The sequence below is a fragment of the Phalangium opilio genome, unplaced genomic scaffold (assembly GCF_054372755.1).
Source record: "Phalangium opilio isolate 3A_F unplaced genomic scaffold, DU_Popi_V2 ptg000082l_1, whole genome shotgun sequence".
In the NCBI taxonomy this organism is placed as follows: Eukaryota; Metazoa; Arthropoda; class Arachnida; order Opiliones; family Phalangiidae; genus Phalangium; species Phalangium opilio.
Genome location: NW_028324189.1, coordinates 4264975 through 4276532, shown reverse-complemented (window position 1 = coordinate 4276532; position 11558 = coordinate 4264975).

Here is an 11558-nt window from a genome sequence, read left to right as displayed (position 1 = left end):
TATTTTTAAAATAAACTTAAATGAAAGTTTTGCTTTGCTATTAAGGTTTTACCTCTCTTAAATATAAATACTGAAACAGTTTTTTCTTTAATGATTTTAAAATGAATGTAAATATTTTGAGTATTTATTTACATTAGAGTAATATTAAATGATAATTTTACGTTACGCTTGAAGTGTTGAGATATATATCTAACTGCGTATTGTAGGAAAATCTGGGGTTCTATTTGAAAGCCATTCAGTTCTGTAAATAAGACAGTTAGGCCTCGGGCCATAGAACGCGTGCCATTCTGTAGATCCGTAAGAGACGATTTGGCTCGGGCCTTTCTAGGATTAGAAGACAATCTCCTTGTCCTCTTTCTAACGTAGGAAGCAACCCGTTATCAAGAATGCGTGTCTCGAATCAAGATGTCTTTTGATTTCCTCTCTAGCTAGTTTTATCCCGGGTATGCCTAATCGCATCTATACAATTCCTTTTCTGTCCATATTCGAGTTTCCTACCGCGAAATGCTTCACGGAGTCTGAGGTATACAACAAAAATAGCTCAAGCGGGGGTGGATGTACCCTATGTACTTACGCTAAAGTCTCTTCGTAGAAGTTAAGTTATCCCCAAGAAATAAAGGAAATTGTCTCTACACAAACAGCCAAGTGTCCGAAAAAAAAGTGAGTACGAATGAAAAGGAGGCTTGGAGAGACCAAATTCTTTGTCAGCCTCCCGCCCTTCAATACCGGTACCTAGCTGTAGCTCGGTATCAGAGCTCCGCGCATGTGCAATCGGCGCAACACAGAGAGGAAACAGAAACAGAGAAGTTCGTTTACGCCCAGTATTCTTAACGTATCACGTGACGTCTGGCTCCACGGCTCTGCACCGAGGTAGGTGCGCGTGAGAGAGATATCAGTCTGTGCCGTCATAGTTACCAATCCTCTTCGACTCTCCTTGTATGTGCTCACTGGAAAAACTAAGATTAAAACGTCACACTGCGTGAAATAAATGTTTGCATCTAACGCGTTTGGGACTATTACTTGTTGGACTCTAAAGAATGAGCTTTTGACTTTGGTTTCGACCGAAAATCCCTGGCTAGATATAACGATAGCGTCGACTGTCGACGCGAATAACAAGGAGTGGTGAGAAAATCTCGGACCTTGTTTCATGCATGCATTATTCACTAGCGGGATTTCCTTATTATACCGTTGCAAGCAGTAAATGACCAGTCGGCAAAGAATATAAGATGGAATACTAAAAGGAAAAGAAAATCTAGGTTTTCCTTGTTCACCCTTAACAACTTTTATACAAACACGGACATGAATATCCTCGAATATCGCTCCGTAGGCAAATCTACTTACTCTTGGTTTTTCCTTGGGAAAAAGATATTCTAACGATTTGTTAGGGAAACTCAAATAAGGATGGATCTCTTTCTAGAAATATTTATATTTGCGTATATGAAACGTCATTCCTTTGGGATTATTTATCTTGGTAAACTGTGTTCTTGTTACATTTGTGATTGTTGTTGTTTTTCAAGCTTGTTTGCCAGAAATATTTGGACTGTTAGGCATTCGTTTTAGTGCCAACGACCAACAGAATAGCGTTGGAAAAGACAATATTAGCTTTTAATGAAAAATACTTCATTTCTAATATTAATTATTTGCTTCCCAGATTATTATAACGTTTGTTTAATTAGGTTTGTTAGTTAAATTGTTCCACAGGTCTATGCGGTATTTAATGTCCTGAAATCAAAGGAGCTTCCTTAAAATGAAAATGTTTACTTTGTTGAACTTCTCTGCTCACGGTGAAGCTCACTTACAGTTTCAATATGAAAACCAAGTGTTGATAAAAAAATAACACTGAATATATAGGATATAATTTCAAATATTCAAATGTCATTTGTTTCAAAAATATATATATATTGTCTAAGGTAGGTATAAAAATATTCAAAATTTCACAGGCATTACCTGTTTAAAACTTTCAAGAGTTGTTGTTAGAGCTGCACGTAAATATAAAAAATCTTTTAGGCCTTTTTTGTTCTATATGTTTCGAGTTAACGAGACCAATCCGTATAAGAAAATAAATTGAGCCTTCAATTTTTTTCTCCTAAAGTCTGATTGAAGAAAATTCCGTGATCCCCTTCCCACTTTTTTATTCTTCTAAACTAACAAGATTTCGATTTCTTTATGCAAAATTCTTAAGACAAGGGCGGCGGGATGGAGAGCCTTTGGAGGATAAAAGGGGAAAGCTCCGAATAACGAACGATTCAATTATGTATTTGTTTTAGCTGTCAAGAGACGCGAAAGAGAAGCGAAGGCCGTAAGACGGATCAGCTTGGTATCCTCTAACAGGAGGAGCCGAGAGCTTCTTCCACCCCCCACTCTCCCGTACAAATCGATTCGAATATTTCTCGTATAAATTCAAGAGGGTACCAAACTTTAAGGTTCGTCGGAGGTGGTGCATGGTGGTGGTGGTGGCGTTTGGCTCTACCTCCGGTTCAAGCTAGTTTAAAACCGGAAAGCCCTTTAAATCCGAGATTCTGTATTGTTTCCAGTTGGTCCGTCTTGGCCGCCAGCGCGTTTCTCCATCCCAGTTTGCGGTTGAAAACGATTGCTTTTTTGCTCTGACGTTTCTCGAGATTGCCTCGTTTCAAAATGCCGCTCGCGTATCTTCCATTCTCGTCCTTATATTCCTTCATTCTCTCTCCATCCCTATTTTTCTATACACTAAGAGAGGCTGAGTGGTTTGGATACGCTACATCAACACTTTTAAATTCTTAATACTCAATTTGGAACATATATGGGAAGATGAGGAGTTACTACTCAAATATCTCTTTAATATTTTTCTTAATCAAACATCTTTATTATTGACACTCTTTATAAATAAAATAGCGCTCTATTTTACCATAAATTTATAAGATATATTCCATACAGAGAACGACGCGAGAATTGACTACACTAGGTTTTACAGTCCATCTACCTATTTAGTCTGTACTGAGCCTTTGACAGAGCCTCACCAGGCGTCGCTTTAAGAGAATCTATGACCTACGTCACTTCATGACAAGCTCTCGGTAACCAGTGACAAACGAAAGGAATATGTCTTATGAACTTATAGTAAAATGTATATTAGTGTTTAATTTTGAAACTAAAACTTATATCGTTGAGGTGTTTTATCTTGACCATTCCGTACCCAGAGATGGATCTTATTTCATGTAACAGGCTGCGTTTGCCAGCAGAGAGAGATGGAGTCTAAATTGGGTAGCGTATTCGTCGTATATATCCTAATATATGCATTATCTTCAATATGAGATCATTAAACCAATTTGTTTTTCTCGGATTCCTTCTCGAGTTTCAACTTCAGTAAAAGCATTCTTCTCCAATTACTGAAATAAGTATTTTCGTATAGTCCGGGTTTTAATCTAGGTCAATATTGGAATTTTAAAGTATACGAGCAGCCAGCATTCATTATGGGTATCCGATATTCGCGTAAGAGGATACTGTAGTAAACAGTCGCTACAATATTCTAGCCAATAGGCGAGGATATGACCAGTTCGATTTAGCTATGTATTCGACGCAAATACCTCGTCTTAAGCCGAAATATTCCCACTAGAGGGTTATCCTTATGGCTTTTACGAGAAGGTAATTTGAATATGTAACGATAGTACTGGCGGCGGTGATTTGATCTAGTCAGCGAGATCGAGCCTAATTGGACATCATATCATGAATATTTACGTGTATATTGGAAAGTTCCAAGTTTAACTCGAAGATTCTGATATATATATCGCCTTTGTGTACTCACTTCTGAGGGAATTCCACGGAATTAGTTTATTTCTATAATGACGCAAAACTTGGTAAATAATTCCAAAGTTAATGCTACAAAGGATAAGTTTAAATGATGGTAATAGAAGTGATGGAGCTAGTATTTGGTCTAAAATTCTGGTTGCAATCATGGACGAAAATAGCAAGGGGAAGAGAATTCAGAACTGGCTCTACCGGGCTTTTCATGCCAACCTCAGACGGTGTGAGGATATGATGGGCTGTAAGTGTATTGTTTGCAGCCAGGTAAAATTCAGTCACGTGACTAGCTCCCTCGCTTGTGGGTGGAAGGACTGACTTAGAGTGTGGTATTAACCTCTCCATCTATTTTTCCTCCATGTTCCAATGAATTTCGTATATATAAGAAAATATTTCACGACCTATTTTTTGACATTTTAATTCGGACTCGGGGATAAACTAGACGTGTAGGTATTTTGGGGTAGCTTAATTTAACCTCGTTTCTCCTTATTATAGTCCCGGATACGGTATGATAGTAATACTAAACTCTTCAAAAACTTCTTGACGTTTCTAGGCAATATTTTCCGGAGCGAACTTTCTCTGGCGCCGCTAAGATGAGCGAGGGTTAATAAAGTACGTCGGGGGCTTCTTTAAATTCGACTAAGATGGGAAGAGAAATGGCAATAAATTGATTAGATTTCTCGAGAACGGAGAGCTACGTCTTCTATCCACCGCGAGAGATGGGTATAAGAGAAAGACTAGGGAGAAGAGAAAAAAGTGGTATACAGAAGACCGAGTCTTCTTGAAGAAGAGGGGTCCCGCAATGGGTCGTCAGTTTGGGCGTCTTCCGAGCGTACCAAAAACATCCGAACTCTTTGCGGTTGAGCGGATGCAGCAGCCCGGCGTCTATCTTCTTTCTACAGACTCTTTTACCTCTCTCTCTTTCTCTCTCTCTCTCTCGCTTTCTCCCTCTCTCTCTCGCTCTCTCTCTTTCTCTTTCTCTCTCTCGCTCTCTCTCTCTCTCTCTCTCTCTCTCTTTTCTTTACCCCCAAAAGGCGAAGAACTTGACACACGCCAAGAAAAAAATAGAGTAAAAATCCCCTTTCAGTCTTCGATATTTCAGTTTTACTCTCTGAGGAAGCTAAACGGTGCAAAAAGCTTAGCAAAGGAAAAGAAAAAGGGGCTAAGGAAAGGATACAATCTGATAAACAGCAGATGGTATATGTTTTAGCTGCACCGCATCGGAGTTTGGCCAAATACTGTAACAAATCGGAGTTCTTACGTATGTCTGTATGCAAATTGGAGTGTTACGTTGAGGAATAGGCCATTTTATGCCGAATTTAGTACCCTTTGAAGCTGAAATTTTCTATTGACACTCGTAAAGAAATATTTTTCTTATATCTTTCTCCATTTTGACAAGTAAGGTCCTAATAGTGTTCTTATATTTCAACCCATTTGAGTAACATGTTAAAAAATACTGTTCTATACTCCACCCTATAAATGAAAGAATATTTAATGTTGGGACATTTTAAGTTTAACCGAGGCAGTTACTACGTATAAAACAAAACGATATCGAATATGAAAAACTTAAAATATTTATCCATTTTCCAATATATTGTAATATTTTTCGGGAAATGTGGAAGCGGCACGCGAAATTCTGTTTATCAAAAGGAGTGTCCACGTAAGAAATCGAAGTTCTTGCCAAAATACCTCTAGCTTTTTCGATTCTAAGCACAAAAAAATATATATATTTTAAAGGAAAGGAAGCTATTAAGATGGCGAGTCCCTCCTCCGAATTCAATCGATATTTGTGCCGCACGCTTATTTACATTATAGTTATTCCCTATTTCGATATCGTACAGCAAATCTCCGCGACGGAAAGAAGTGGTTCAAGTTATACAGTGAAAGTTTTCCCTGAACAAACACGCGGTTACCCGAAATTCAAACAAAACTTTTCATATAAAGTGACTCGAAACTTTTTCACTTCGGATAAATATAAGCGGCGGTGCTACTTTTAACTACGTTTATTTACCTCTTGGGAAATATCAAATCAATACTATTTTTCCCCATAAAACTTAACAATTCAATTCAATTCAATTCAAGTCTTGGGTATGATGCGTCGCGTGACTTGTAAAGGTTGAGTTTTCACTTTTGAAAACTTTTAATCCGCTTTAGGTTGAGGCTTATTTGTTTCTTGTTATAAATACATGTATGATTTGTTAGTCTAATGAAGTATTTAAATATCTAGAGGAAAGAATCTTGGATGCGGTATAAGCCGCTTGCCAGTTTCGGTTTTCGACGTAAATTTTCCGAAGCGGAAGATTTCCTATGGTTAATCTCCATAGTTTGACGTTTCCAATCTCGCGCGTGTTGATCGGATGAAACTTCCCTTGTCATCCGATATATTCAAGATTTAACCTAAGCTCGTTAATAATTATATTGAAATTTTCGTAAACAAATTGGTAAACTATGATATAAATTTCTCAAAACATGAACAATAGAAACATAAGAGGAATTATATCAAAACTAATTATGTTACGACACTTAAACAATATCCTTTGTTGAGTATTTCCATTCTTAATGCAGATAAAATCGTGGTCAACGCCCATAACAATCGAGAAGTCCATTTAAGGGAAAATATCTGTTGATTTAACTAGTTTTGGGTCATGAGAAGCTCAGTTTCGCTAATGAACTTACGCGATTTGCCTTTTAAAAGCTGGCATTCATTCCATTCTCCCGGGACTGCTCATTAGGTTCCAACGATTCGCCATGCAGCAAAAGCCGATTTCTCAGAACACCCGCCACCCTCTTCCTTTATCCGGAATTATTTTTGCTTCGGGTGTATATTGGGTTTCAAGCCAATTAGTCGATTTTTGAAATCCACTCTCCGTACACGCGACACAAAAGACCGTTCGCTTCCAAAAAAGGGGTCAAAGTTCACGAGGGAATAATATATATAAGAGTATTTTTAATTAAACTAGCTTAAGGAATGGAAACTTCCAGACTATACCCTCCGGATTCGCTCGTTTTCGGTTGTTGGACTCGCTATTTGTTTTCTAAAAGAAGATATTTTAATATTGTCGAGCTAGTCCCTTGCTGAACCAATAGGAAACCCGGCAACACCATGCACAACGCGCTTGCAAAAATTTTTTCTCTTTCTTCTTAACGAGTTTTCTAGTTTAGGTTTGTTTGTACCACAACGGAAAATTCTCAAGCCTTGAGGCCAGAGGGTATTCGAGTACCACCTTGCTGAAGCGACCCCGGCCGGGTTTCGTAACTGTTTTATTCTTTAAAATTCTCTACTTCCTCTCCATTGTTGACAGCCAAAATTTCTACCAAATTTGCCTCGAACTTCCTTCTAAAATAGAAATGTTAGGATACTATTTCACTATGTGCAGGTTGTGTTCATAGTTTGTGGACTCCTTCGCGTTTTGGTAGCGAAAATTCAACTTTGGTTCCTGGGCGGTGTAGCGCGACGATATGGTTGAATGGTTTCTACTTTCAGGAGCTATTATGATACGATAACCATTGATTTGAAATGTTGGGATCGTTCAAAAACCAAGCTTTAATTAGAGAAATAATTACCAATTTTTTTGAGTACGTACAGTTGTTGTTAGAGAATATTTGGAATTTCTCGATTTCCTCCAAATGGGATTTTCAAGTCTAAATTGTAAAAGACGTACAAGCTGCAACGTTAAAGGCGAACATTGGCTGCTGCAGAGGAGAACAATCATTCGCAGTCCCTTGATTAAGGGATTTCCCTGAGGTGTTGGAGGGAATTACTTGGAACATTAAATATTCCTATCCAGCCTAGGGCCCCCATCGGACCCAAGCTTCTCATCGTTCTCCGTAACTCCGCTCATCCTAGATACACCACCCCCTCGTCTCCTCGAATTTGGAAGGACTCCTCGTGACTGTTTGCTCTGCAGCTTCACAGTCAATATTTAAATGAGGGGAGCATGGTAGAGAGGTCGCACCAACCCTGGAAAAGCTGTTAAAGAGACAAACCGACTTATATATATATGTATATAATACAAAGCGAAGGCAAAAGTGTTAATCCCCCAAAGCGATTCTACTACATATTAAAAAAAGTTAATTCCGCTCTTTGAGACAGGGTGGCAGAGTTTTGGATATATTTGCGTTGTTATGGGTCTTTATCTTTAATTCTAGTATTTTGAGAGTTAACGATTTAGTTTAAACTTATATATATTTGGGTCAACCTTGAACCGGGAAACATAAACAGGGTGCTTCTGAAAGATCTGTAAGAATTAAGAGAGGTGTATGTTTTTTGGGAGACTGACACAGCCTTTAAGAATAATCTGCGACTGCGAATCTAGTGTAATCTTGTATCAAGTATACAATTTTCGTAAAGAGTTGTTTACCCCTCGAAAAGAAAGCCTTTGAAATAGATTATAACAATAAGAAACACTTTCATCTTTTTGAAAAACGAAAACATAAAATTTATAGAGTAAGTTTGAGAATATTTAAAAAGCATCTTTCCTTTGGGTCTATTTTATTTCTCCTTGTTTCTTAAGTTATATAATAAAAGTTTTTCTTCTTTTTACGATCTTGTCGACGTCAAGTGTCGTTAAAAACCGTTGTTTTCTTTTCTTTCTTCCATCTCCTTATCTCAAACTCCATCCCAAGTCTCTTATCCGAATTATGCTAAAAAGACATTTATTTTATATTTCAACGTTATTTTTCTCAAAAAATTAAGAGCCAAATTCGCAGTTCTTTTACTAAATTAGTAGAGATTTAATAAAAATATTGCTCGATGATACTTGAAATTCATCTAAATTATTAACAAATAAAATCAGAACATACCAAAGATGCTAGGCTAGCTAGATTCGTTGGAAAATACAGTGTAAACAGGGCTACTATTTACAGCACTCGTAATCCGAAAATCCAGGCATGGAAGACATAAGATTTAATTATTAAGTTCTGCTCTGTCGGATTATGTATAAGATAGTGAGGATTAAAAATTAATAACCTATCCCTGTTATTTCCTAGACTGTAGAATCAACTTAAAATCGATTTAATTCAAGATGATGTACTGTTTATACGAGCGTTGTTTACGATTATAACAATAGACCTTAGAACTAGAATACGTCAATATCTTAGTGGACTCTTATTTCGCTGTTTCGGCTTTGTACCTCATTTTAAATTCCCTGTGCACTTAGTTTAACAAACTTAATCTAATTCCGATTACAAATTTTCACTGTTGACAAACTCGAAGGAGTTAAAATGACGTCATACCAGAGGAACGGACACTATTTTTCGCATTATATATTTTTTTTCATTTTTAAGAATAGAAGCTATAAGCGTAGCGTGGCTTGTGACATAAATCCAATTCACTCGACGATAAAATCTAAGATATAGCTCTCTTCCTCCCCCCATAACTACCACCACCATTCTGGTACGTTTTTCTCCCCCTCCCCCATATGATGGCAGATTGATGACAGTGTTTTGGCGCGATAGTACGAACGTATATATAAAAGTTGACCTAATCGAAAACATCATGGTGGCCGCAAAAATACATTTTTTCCATTTAAAAAAGAATCTATCGAAAATTTCCCAATAATAGATTTTTTCTACCCATCCATAAGTTTTTGTATCTCGGGTGTACGTAGTACGCACTTGACGATAAAATAAAAAGTATGTCGAATGAGGATGAGGATGAGGGTTCGTCCACCGATTCGGCGTTAAAGTCAATGGTTCGAGCAATAAGAAAAGCGTTATCCTCAATAGAGAGAACTTTTCCGATGACTTTTTCTTCACTTTTTTTTATCCCCATCCTTCTATTGCTACAAAATGCGTGGAAATGGATGAAGTAAACGAGGCGAGTCGAAGAGAGGCTTCGAAGCGAAAAGCGATGGAGCTCTTATAGAGCGCTAAAGATGCCTAGAACGGAAATTGTATTGAGGCTCTCACGCCGCTACACCCGATATACTTTGGCGAAATTCTGGCGACGAAGGCAAGCAATCTGTAGCCTACAAACCTATTGGTCCTACTAGCTTCGAGACGCGAATAGTTCTTTAAAAAAAAACATAGACGACCAAATCTCTCATTTCGAAAGTATATCGTTAAATAAAATGCACGGTCGTTATTGCGAATATAAAGAACATCTTTAAATATACAGGTTTTGTTCGTATGTGGTTTCTTTAGTTAGACCTGTACTTACTTGGCCATGTTTTGTTTTTACAATTTTAGTTAATCTCTGGGACGCGTTTTATGATGCTGAAGGTCTTAAGTTATTAGTAAGTCACGTGTGAAGTGAGAGTAATAAAACCAAGACACTCGTTATCTCTTTTCGTATGTAAAATTGATTGGAGTATCCCATTTTCAAGTACTTTGGTAGGGGGTATAGTACCCAAGCCCTTGATGTGACTTCATGACCCTATCTTTCAAACCTTATTAAATAAATAAATATATGTCATGTTATATCTATAATATTTAGCAATACGTTAGTTTACGTTACTTGTACCTAGCAGAGATAAACCTCTAATTATATTCACATTATACTTCTGGAAACGATTGAAGCCTCAAATCTCCTTTTCTACGTGTCTAATAATCTTGAATTTTTCTAGAATACACGAATGAATTTAAGAAAATGAAATTTCCATTAAGTTAAAGAAATACTTTCTTTTATTCAGCAGTAGTCATTGTTTTCGAATTATTGGAGTTTGAAGTCACATCACTAGCTTCTGTCTTTAATTTTGAAAATCGCTTCAACCCAAACGAAACGAAACGATAATATTTTAATTCTAGAAACTTTTGAATAATATCGTAGTTCGACAGCCGGCAACGACAGGGTTATTTAAATGGGATGAGTTCCATGAAAGCGACATTATGGAACTCAACCTATATTAATGCCTGCTCTTAATATTCAGAATCTTTTCTCTGGAAATTAATCCCCATAGGATACCGAGACCTATGCCTATATAATAACTCCATATTTCAAAGAGCCTTTCACCCGAATACTTAGCTTTCACCGTACTTAATTCAAACCCAATAATATTAAAGAACGCATCAATCAACTTGCGCATGCGTCTTAACTAAAATTTATCTTAGAAAATTATTGATTTTATGTCACGTGTAGGTTTCCTAATTTCTTGAACCAATGCAACAATATGAAAATTTTGTTATTAGCAAATATAATTTCATCTCACGATTGATTAGATTTAAATTTGAAAACAGAGTCGATTTAAATTCCCCTTTTAGCAACGAATATAATTGGATTTAAATTCTCGTTCTAAAAATGATACCATGTCAGAAACATAACAAAGAAAGGAAAAGAAAAGATGGGCATGGAAGGATACGAGACAAAGGGCATTATAAAACGCTAGAACCCCGAGACATATTGGGGGAATCACCCCCTTCATTAAGGGCCAGTGAGGCGCAACTACCCAGGGTTTACATAATGCATTTATACAGGCTACGCTTAGTCTCTCTTCAAATATTAGGTTCAATCCCTAAACGAGCCAGATTCGGACTTTATATAATATACTTGTCTGTACGACTCGGGGATGGCCAGGGATATGTAGAAGTTAGATGGAAGACAGTATCATTAGCCCGAAGCAATTCGGAGAAACACGCTGCAAACGAAAGGCATATATCCCTGGAGAAACTGAGAGGGGGAACATCGAGATGTCCTCTCTTCGTATACGGCTGTCACCTTTTCTCCTTGTTCCACTCCACCTCCATGGTCCATGCGGGTAAACTTAATTCAACCAAGTTTCTAAGAGTGAGATATCAGGAAAGGAAAAATTACACCTCTTGGCCTTCAGGCACATTCGAGTCAGACT